Source organism: Eurosta solidaginis, chromosome 5 (assembly GCF_040869045.1).
Source record: "Eurosta solidaginis isolate ZX-2024a chromosome 5, ASM4086904v1, whole genome shotgun sequence".
Classification (NCBI taxonomy): Eukaryota; Metazoa; Arthropoda; class Insecta; order Diptera; family Tephritidae; genus Eurosta; species Eurosta solidaginis.
Genome location: NC_090323.1, coordinates 154,133,644 through 154,145,133, shown reverse-complemented (window position 1 = coordinate 154,145,133; position 11,490 = coordinate 154,133,644).

Genomic DNA, 11,490 nt, shown 5'->3' with positions numbered 1-11,490 from the left:
AATATACACACATATTTATGATTAACTAAGTATTACATAACCAGTTTGGTATATAAAAATGTTGTTTACAAGCAAATTACAGCATCAAAAACTATTTTATTACAAAACTTGCTTTTAAGTGAAATTTTCAGAAAAAAATCAAATACAACAAAATATGTTTCTGTAACAAAAACAAAGAGGATAATAATGTGCGAAAGAACTTAAAAAGATTCTTAACAAACAAAATACAATTTGACGTCTACATAATTACTGTTAATTAATGTTTCCCCACCCGGCTATGATGAAATAAGTATAGTTAAAAACATACGGCCACGAAGAGTTGTTAAGGCACATGCACCAACTTCTATGCAAAATATGTTCGGAGGAGTGCATGCCTGATGATTGAAGAATCAGCCTTCTCAGTATTGAACACAAGGTCATGTAAAGCATATTTTGCGCAAGATAAAAGCCCATTGTGAATCAGCTGATTGGACCTTATTAGTGCGGCTTCCGATCAATCTACCATCGACAAGATATTCATTACTCGCCAAATCTTTGGAAAAACCCGCAATAAAAGAGTTAGACAGCACGAAAAGAATCTACCTATATTCTGCTTTGTCTGAAATTGAACATATGTGGTTGTTGAAAATGAGTTTGAGCAACACCATCAGCTCAGTCATAATTGGAAAGGACCACTCCGAGGCGTTCAAAACTGAACGAGGTTACAGAGAGGGTGACCCAACATCTTTCGATACCTTTAATTTGATGCTGGAGAAAATTATACAAGCTGCATATGCGCCTTGGCAACCACGCTACCGTTGGCAGCCATAATTTCGAAACCAGTATTATCACAAGCAACAACCTCAGTCTAGAAGTCCAGCGAAAATCATTCTTGCCAATAAATGCTAATTTGGACAGAGTAGGCAATTGAAAAGTAAAGTCCTCTATCGGCAAACAAAACTATGCTTTACAAGTCACTTATCATACTCGTCCTGATATATGGTGCAAAAGCATTGACCATTACAACATCAGATGAGGCCGCTCTGGGAGTGTTCGAGAGAAAATTGCGTTGAAAGATTTACGGACCTCTACACGTCGGCTACAGCGAGTACTGAAAAATATTTAATTATGAGCTTTAGGAGCTTTATGCCGACGCCAATATAGTCCAGCGAATGACAACAGTAGGAAGAGGGCGGCCACCACTCCGCTGGAAGGACCAGGTGGAAAACGATTTAAACGATCAAGAGCTAATTAAGTAAATCGGTAGGATTTAAACCCTATACGAATTTTTTCAGATTGCATTAATCAAAGTGTACTATGAAAAGTTCTTAAACATAACTTCAACACACAGAAACCTAGATCCATAAAGCTTGAAAAAAACATATTTGTAAAATTAAATATCTTTGGAACATTTTTAGAGGTACATAAACGTTACATATCTTTATTAATTTCTTAAGTACATTTTTTTAGTTTCAACGTTGGTTCTTGAAATAAGAGTTTATTATATTAATTTATTTTTTAATGCTATTAGCTATATCTATAATCTTTAATATTTCTTTCCGTTTTTTTTTTTTCAACTTAATCCATTTTTCTTTCAACCTCTATACGATTTCCATAAATAATTTATTGTTACACATGTTTACGTACTTATGTTTGTTTCTTTATGATAAGCATTTCATTATAATATCTTTATATACAATCTAAATTTATAGTTGACTGCTCTAAGCATTTCTCACTGTTTTACGTGTTGCCATGATATGACTTTTGACCTACTCGTATGTAGTAGTATTATTTTGTTTTTTCACCCGTACTTTAGTAGGGGTGTTTGGTAGTATCTAAGTAATAAAAATACATACAATGTAATTTGTATCTCTGCACGAGTAGTAATTTTTGTAATAAAAGACCCTTTTTTAATCAGCAATTTTGGGTTTAAAACTTATAGTGGGTGTGTGTGTGTGGATTGGGGAAAGACTGTATGTATGTGTACCCATAGGTAACCCAGTGAACCATAGCAAAAGATAATGAAAGATAACTCAGCTTCATTCAAACCAGGGGTCATCAGCTTGTGAAATAACTGAGAAAGCATCCTGGCAATATCAGAGGGCTGTTGTTGATTTGCATTGAGTGTTATCAAATATGCGTGCATATGTATTGCTGCGTTACTTCGACTAAACCACTACGGTGGTAATGGTCCTACCAATGTAGTTACATTTTGGATTTTGGTGATCATTGATTTAAGCTACGGTCGTCGAAAATACCCTGTACAATTACAATACAAGCTTTCACTATACTCAATGGTTAGTATCAAGACTACGAATATTTTGTTATCTAGGGTCAGCGCCCACATTGATCTGCTGTCGGAACTATAGCCAAAACACAGTCTTAAAATTGACCAAATATTGCAATCAAAATAGCTATTGTAGTCTGTTTTTTAAACAGAGTAACATATGATCCCTGATTGTAAATCATCTGCATTTGGGTTGGCAGTTTTTGGCCTTCGTATTTCCCGAAAAACCGTTGGCGCAAGAAACTAAGCCACTCCATTAAATAATGGGGCAATATGGAGCTCGCCCTCGTATCAATGACAAAATGACTGACCCTAGCGGAGGCCATTTGTACCAGGTTATGACAATTGGAAAATGTTTTAAAATAAATAAAAATGTAAGGCGCGATAACCTCCGAAGAGATCTAAGGCCGAGCTTCTCTTCCAATTTGCGTCGTGCTCCTCTTGATTTTCCCTACAAATTGGCCAGACGGGACCTACATGTTTTATGTCGACTCCGAACACTGCCTATGGGCGACCCCGCTTATAAAAATTTTCTTCTAATTGAAAAACCTTGTTTCTAAAATTTTGATGTTGCTTTGCCCGGGGTGCGAACCCAGGGCATATGGTGTGGTAGAAGGACCACGCTACCATCACACCACCGTGGCCGGTGGAATATGTTTTAATTTAAATAAAATCTGAGAGGATTCGAGCAGACTATCGGAAAGCTGGTGGCTATATTTTCTAGTAACGGAATCTTTCTGTTAACAGATTTCGTCATTTACCTTGCGCCACTGTGTTGAAGTGTAGCCAATTGATGGTTTGTCTAAGAAGAGTTTATACTAATCTAGTGTGCCATTGCGCCATGTCATTACGAAATGGTGCATCAGCGCCAGCTCAACACCGCGAACATTTATACCGGTGGATATATGAGATTTTTCTCAAACTTCACATGCGGAAACTTCGCTTGAAACTCGAAGATGTACTTCTTTTTTTTAAGAAATTTCCCAAAGAAGCCCTAGAATATATTTTGGGATGAAAAACCGTGTCGTAATTGTACGTTTTTATGAAATTCAGACTAACTTTAAATAATTCTGCGGTATACTATCAGTTGTTTTGCTCTTCCGATCCCCATTTGAAGAAGCCGTCTAAGTACTTCGAGGAAGAATTACTCACTGACGAGCGTTCTGGGCAAAGTTAGATCAAACATATTTTTTTCACTCAAATAGCTACCATCAGATCTTATTTTATATTAGATATCGGATAGCTGGTAGATGGTGGGCAAGTAAAAGTAGTAAATTTGTGGTATAGCTACGCGTTTGAGAGTAGACTTAAATAAGTCGCAAATTACTATGTCCGCATCTCTCAACAGAAGAAAAGTAGTCAACCTTTCTAAGGTAATATTGAACAGCTTCAAATCAATAGCAAACATATTTTTTATGAGGGAGTGGGTCATAGTTCCATAGGTGGACGCCATTTAGGGATATCGCCATAAAGGTGGATCAGGGTTGACTCTAGAATTTGTGTACGATGTGGGTATGAAATGAAAGGGGTTAATGAGTATTTTAAAAGGGCGCGAACCTTAGTTCTATAGGTGGACGCCTTTTCGAGATATCGCCATAAAGGTGGACCAGGGGTGACTCTAGAATGTGTTTTTACGATATGGGTATCAAATTAAAGGTATAAATGAGGGTTTTAAAAGGGAGTGGTGGTAGTTGTATAGGTGGTCGCCTTTTCGAGATATCGGCATACAGGTGGACCAGGTGTGACTCAAGAATGCGTTTGTACGATATGGGTATCAAATGAAAGGTGTTAATGAGCATTTTAAAAGAGAGTGGGCCTTAGTTCTATAAGTGGACGCCTTTTCGAGATATCGCCATAAAGGTGGACCAGGGGTGACCCTAGAATTTGTTTGTACGATATGGGTATGAAATGAAAGGGGTTAATGAGTATTTTAAAAGGGCGTGGGGCTTGGTTCTATAGGTGGACGCCTTTTCGAGATATCGCCATAAAGGTGGACCAGGGGTGACCCTAGAATTTGTTTGTACGATATGGGTATGAAATGAAAGGGGTTAGTGAGTATTTTAAAAGGGCGTGGGGCTTGGTTCTATAGGTGGACGCCTTTTCGAGATATCGTCATAAAGGAGGACCAGGGGTGACTCTAGAATGTGTTTTACGATATGGGTATCACATTAAAGGTGTTAATGAGGGATTTAAAAGGCAGTGGTGGTAGTTGTATAGGTGGTCGCCTTTTCGAGATATCGGCATACAGGTGGACCAGGTGTGACTCAAGAATGCGTTTGTACGATATGGGTATCAAATGAAAGGTGTTAATGAAAATTTTAAAAGAGAGTGGGCCTTAGTTCTATAAGTGGACGCCTTTTCGAGATATCGCCATAAAGGTGGACCAGGGGTGACCCTAGAATTTGTTTGTACGATATGGGTATCAAATGAAAAGGGGTTAATGAGTATTTTAAAAGGGCGTGAACCTTAGTTCTATAGGTGGACGCCTTTTCGAGATATCGCCATAAAGGTGGACCAGGGGTGACTCTAGAATGTGTTTTTACGATATGGGTATCAAATTAAAGGTATAAATGAGGGTTTTAAAATGGAGTGGTGGTAGTTGTATAGGTGGTCGCCTTTTCGAGATATCGGCATACAGGTGGACCAGGTGTGACTCAAGAATGCGTTTGTACGATATGGGTATCAAACGAAAGCTGTTAATGAGTATTTTAAAAGGGTGTGGGGCTTAGTTCTATAGGTGGACGGCTTTTCGAGATATCGCCATAAAGGTGGCCCAGGAGTGACTCTAGAATGTGTTTTTACGATATGGGTATCAAATTAAAGGTATAAATGAGGGTTTGAAAAGGGAGTGGTGGTAGTTGTATAGGTGGTCGCCTTTTCGAGATATCGGCATAAAGGTGGACCAGGGGTGATTCTAGAATTGGTTTGTACGATATGGGTATCAAACGAAAGGTATTAATAAGTATTTTAAAAGGGAGTGGGCCTTAGTTCTATAGGTGGACTACTTCTCGAGATATAGCCATAAAGGTGGACCAGGGGTGACTCTAGAATATGTTTGTACGATATGGGTATCAAATAAAAGGTGTTAATGAGTCTTTTTAAAATGGAGTGGGTCTTAGTTTTATAGGTGGTCGCCTTTTCGAGATATCGCCATAAAGGTGGACCAGAGGTGACTCTAGAATATGTTTGTATAATATGGGTATCAAACGAAAGGTATTAATGAGTATTTTAAAAGGGCATGGGGCTTAGTTCTATAGGTGGACGTCTTTTCGAGATATCGCCTTAAAGGTGGACCAGGGGTGACTCTAGAATATGTTTGTACGATATGGGTATCAAATGAAAGGTGTCCATGCGTATTTTAAAAGGGCGTGGAGCTTAGTTCTATAGGTGGACATCTTTTCGAGATATCGCCATAAAGGTGGACCAGGGGTGACTCTAGAATATGTTTATACGATATGGATATCCAATTAAAGGTATTAATGAGGGTTTTAAAAGGGAGTGGTTGTAGTTGGATATGTGAAGGAGTTTTCCAGATATCGACCAAAATTTGGACCATGGTGACCCAGAACATCATCTGTTGGATACCGCTAATTTATTTATATATGTAATACCGCGAACAGTATTCCTGCTAATATTTGAAGGGTTTTTTATTTCGCCTTGCAGAACTTTTTCATTTTATTCTATTTAATATGGTAGGCGTCACACCCATTTTACAAAGTTTTTTTCTAAAGTTATATTTTGCGTCAATAAAGCAATCCAATTACCATGTTTCTTCCCTTTTTTCGTATTTGGTATAGAATTATGGCATTTTTTTTATTTTTCGTAATTTTCGATATCGAAAAAATGGGCGTGGTCATAGTCGGATTTCGGCAATTTTTTATACCAATACAAAGTGAGTTCAGATAAGTACGTGAACTAAGTTTAGTAAAGATAAATCGATTTTTCCTCAAGTTATCGTGTTAACGGCCGAGCGGAAGGACAGGCGGTCGACTGTGTATAAAAAATGGGCGTGGCTTCAACCGATTTCGCCCTTTTTCACAGAAATAAGTTATCGTACCAGAATCTATCAAATTTCACAAGGGTTGGTAAATGTTTGTTCGACTTATGGCATTAAAAGTATCCTAGATAAATTAAATGAAAAAGGGCGGAGCCACGTCCATTTTGAAATTTTCTTTTATTTTTGCATTTTGTTGCAACATATCATTACTGGAGTTGAATGTTGACATAATTTACTTATATACTGTTAAGATATTACATTTTTTGTTAAAATTTTACTTAAAAAAAAATTTTTTAAAAGTGGGCGTGGTCGTTATCCGATTTTGCTAATTTTTATTAAGCATACATACAGTAATAGGAGTAACGTTCTTGCCAAATTTCATCATGATATCTTCAACGACTGCCAAATAACAGCTTGCAAAATTTTAAATTACCTTCTTTTAAAAGTGGGCGGTGCCACGCCTATTGTCCAAAATTTTAATAATTTTTTATTCTGCGTCATAAGTTCAACTTACTTACCAAGTTTCATCGCTTTATCCTTCTTTGGTAATGAATTATCGCATTTTTTCTGTTTTTTCGAAATTTTCGATATCGAAAAAGTGGGCGTGGTTATAGTCCGATATTGTTCATTTTAAATAGCGATCTGAGATGAGTGCTCGGGAACCTACATGCCAAATGTCATCAAGATACCTCAACATTTACTCAAGCTATCGTGTTTACGGACGGACGGACGGACGGACGGACGGACATGGATCAATCAAATTTTTTTTCTCATGATGGTTAAGTTTAGCACAAATGAGAAGTTGCTTTCTTTATTTAAATTCAATGTATATTTTTAAAGTATGTATTTTACAAATTGGTAGGTTATGCTGTAAATTGTAGTATAGCGAAAAGCAGAAGAAGAACACGTGTTGATCGTGTTATTTGACAATTCTCTTCCGCAGCCAACACTTTATGCTTGAGTATTTGCCACCCTTTGTGTTGAGAAAAAGGTTCATGGGCGCGAACATCCTCCCCCCTGGAAAGATTAAAACTCTTCCAACCTTCACTGGCTCATCTCTTCAGCAGTGGGTAATGGCAAAGGCGCACTCAAGGGCGACGCACACATCCTCGTATAGTGGCAATTTCGGCGACAAGGGTTACTCCATCCGAACCAGGATTAAGGCGTTGTATCCTTCCAAGGCGCCAACAAAGCGGGGGTACATTGTCTTCTTGCAAGAGAACCATATCTCCGATATTGAGCGGCGCAGCGTTAATCTTCCATTTACAACTTTGCTGAAGTTCGACTATGTATTCACGTTGCCATCTCTGCCAGAAGTGCTGATGAATTTGCTGGATACGCTGATATCTCTGCATATGATTTATGTTGCAATTCTCGTAGTTGGGTGCAGGAAATGCAGTGAGAGGCCGGCCAATGAGAAAGTGTTCAGGGGTTAAGGCTTGAAAATCATTAAGTGAAGATGAAAGAGGGCATAGTGGGCGGCTATTTAAAACAGACTCTACTTGCGCAGAAAGGGTAGATAATTCCTCAAAGGTAAGGTAGGAATTTCCCATAACTCTCTTTATATGAAATTTGGCTGATTTTACGCGAAAACACAAACTTGATTCCTTCATTACTTCCAAATTCAGACAAAGCATTTTTATTAGAATCGAAGAAACCGATTATTTCTTTTGCTCCCGCAACAAAATTACGTCCATTATCGCAGAATACCTCGGCAGGGATCGCTCGCCTAGAGACAAATCCTCGAAATGTTAATATGAAATCATCTTTCGTCATGTCAGAAACGGCTTCTAGGTGAACGCACTTAAACCTCAAACAAATGAAAATACATAGATAACATTTTACTACCTTTGAGCCGCGGCCCTTTCTGTTCAATGTACAAAATGGTCCTGCGAAGTCTATCCCGACGGATCTGAAGGGAAAATTGGTAGTAACACGTTGAGACGCCAAGTTACGCATGATGGGCGTAAGGGTTTTGCCTTCTGCAGGTAACGCAATTGTGTGTAGTTCTTCTGGCTAGGTGTCTCCCATTTACGAACCATATAAAGTCCCTGAATATGGATAAAAATAGCTGGGGTCCTGCATGCAAATTGCGTCGGTGTTCGTAATCAAAAATCAACTTCGTGAGATGGTGAGACGAATGTAGCAAAATTGGATGTTTTTTGTCAAATGGGAATTCCGAAGCGGCTATGCGACCGCCTACTCTCATTAAATTTTAAGAATTTTGAATAGTTTTCAAACTTTATAAGAGAATTTTCAGTAGCTGCTTCACAGAGCATGGTTGTATGCTTGATTTCAGGCAAATTGTTCGAAGATGGTGATGGTTTACTTAATATGGGCCACGAATCTTCGGGTTCGATTAAAAATTTAGGACCGGACCACCAAATAAGCTTACTAGAAATAAGGTCTGGACTTATTCCCCTTGAAATGAGATCGGCAGGGTTAAGATGAGTAGGAACATACCGCCAAGAAGTTACATCGGTTAAGTCGCTTATTTCGACAACCCTATTTGTAACGAATGCCTTTAGTGTTTGGGGGCTGGTGTTAAGCCATCCTAGTACTACGGTAGAGTCACACCAATGTACCTTACGACTTATTTCACAACGTACAGACTTTAATACGGCTTCGCACAATTTCGCTGCGAGCAAGCTTGCACAAAGCTCTAGCCTGGGTATGGTTGTCGTCTTAATAGGGGCTACCTTTGATTTCGAACATAGTAGCGCGACTGTCTCTTCGTTATGGCAATTTGTCGATTTGATATAAATGCATGCCCCATAAGCATGCTGCGAAGCGTCACTGAATGAATGAAATTCTACCGGGATGGGTTTATCACACATTTTGCGTCGAGGAATCCTGATCTCAAGAAGGGCCGGTAACGCTAGAACAAATTTTTTCCAGACGCTTTGTACTTCATTTGGAACTGAATCATCCCAATCAATTTTTTCGCTCCATAGTCTCTGTAGCAGTAATTTGCTTTGTATAATACATGGGCTTAGTAGGCCTAAGGTATCGAAGATCTTGAATAAGGAGGAGAGCATGGAGCGTTTAGTTAATTGGTCGGTGTATGTAGGAAATACCCTCTGAATGGGGAAAAATAATTCGTCTGTACTTGGTTCCCATCCTATTCCCAGTGTACTTGTAGATTCGCTAAACAAGAGGTTGCTTTCAGCTGAGGAAAATTCATGACTGGAGCTGGGTAAGTTACTTTTAAATTTTCTTTAATTGAGGCATCCTCGCTTTAAAGCTTGTGTGACGGCTTGTTGAATGTAAATTAACGTGTCTTCACTGTCACTTCCAGTGATTAGATCGTCAACCATAAAATCGTGTTGGATAATGGTTTTGATGGTATCGTCTTCACACTCTTCCCCTAAATGCCATAGACAGGGCGTATAAGAAAGCTAGAGCTGGCCATCCCGTATGTCACGGTATTCAGCATGAGCGTTTTAATAGGCGTAGATTCATCCTCCCTACAAAGAATCATCTGCAATTGTCTGTCTGCCTCATTAACCAAAAATTTACGGTACATCTTTTCCACGTCACTTTGGGCCTTGAATACGGCATGATGGCACAAAAAATATGAAGATATAGACTTGTCTATTGTTTCTTTGGTAAGGTGACCTAACTCTGAGTATTCCTCTATGAAATTTACGTACTGAGATTTAATGTCCGGCCCTTTGCGAAAGCGTTTTTCTAATTGTAGCAGACGCTTCTTGGCTAGATATTAAGACTCGCCTAGACAGTCTGGAGTGTCCTTTAGCGGCAACCCGACTGAAAACCTACCAGACTCTAAACGATGGGTATTGAATAGAAAATGTTCCTCGCATTCTCGTTCACTCGGGCTTAAAGTAACCTAGCTAATTGTTTTTTGATCGATTGAAAGCTTATTGAAGCGTTGGCCTGGTGGCACTGAACATACCTGGACTTGGGCAGGACCTTATTATGTGTCGGACCTGAAATTAGCCAACCGAACTTGGAACTCCTTAGTTTAGGACCTTCACGGCTGAGTGAAGATTGCTTATCGCCAATAACATCCCAAAATATTTCGGCTCCGATAGAAGAATTGTTTTGCATCTATGGTATACCTTGGAAGATCACCCGTTAACTTAGGCAACACCAAAAACGATTGTGTGATCTTGAAGGGTTCGGTTAACGAAGTAAGGTGGGCGCTGCATGTTTCAATTAAGCCATTGGTTTCATTGTCCCCGATACCCACAATGTTTATAATATTTGAGCTGTTGGTTTGCAGGTCAAGTTTGTCCTTTAAAGACTGTGTTATAAAGGACGATTGACTACCACAGTCCAACAGAGCCCTCACGTTTAAGGATTGATTTGTAAGAGGGTTCGATATATTAACTATAGCAGTGGACAACAAAACTTGTGAATAATCCTGATTAGACAAACTTGCTACGGTTTCAAGAGTGACAATTTTGTTGGGACCTTTGTTTGAACTAGACGCTCCCTGAGACGGTGCATGTAAAAGGGTATTATGTCTGCCTTTACAATCGCGGCAGGGGCCTAGTCTGCAACTGTGCACCTTATGACCATACCGCAAACAGTTGAGACATAATCGGAATTTGTTTGCCGTAGTTATTCGATCTTGCACACTTAGAGCTTTAAATTTTGCACAATCATAAATTCGATGATCACCTCGACAAAGAAAACACGAATAGCATGAATCACAGCCTTTGTTATCATTGGAGTTCTTGCACGCAAACGAATTTGTTTTTGGGTACTCTGATTTGCTAGTGGCTCCAAGGGGCTTGACGCCCTTGTTCGAATTGCTTGGCGTACGGTTTAAAGACTCTAAGACGTCGGCGCGATCGATCAAAAACCTTTGAAACTGTTTTAAATCAGGCATGTCACTTAGTGTGCCACGCCATTCCTCCCATTTGGTGTGATTACGGCTATCTAACTTTGAACTCAAAATATGTACGACTAACACATCCCACTGATCAGTAGGCTGACCCTAACTTGACAATGCGCGAAGGTTTTTAGTGATATGGTCTACCATAAATGGTAGGGATTTGTCAGATTCTCGATTCAATGGTTGTAAATTCAATAAGGAATTTAAATGATGGGTTTTAAGCTGGCGTTTATTGTCATAACGTTCGCATAGTAACTTCCATGCAGTGCCATAATTGGCATCGGATACCTCCAAATTGGCAACAACATTAGAGGCATCGTCGGCTGGGTATGATAGGAGGTAATGAAATTTGTAAATGGCTGC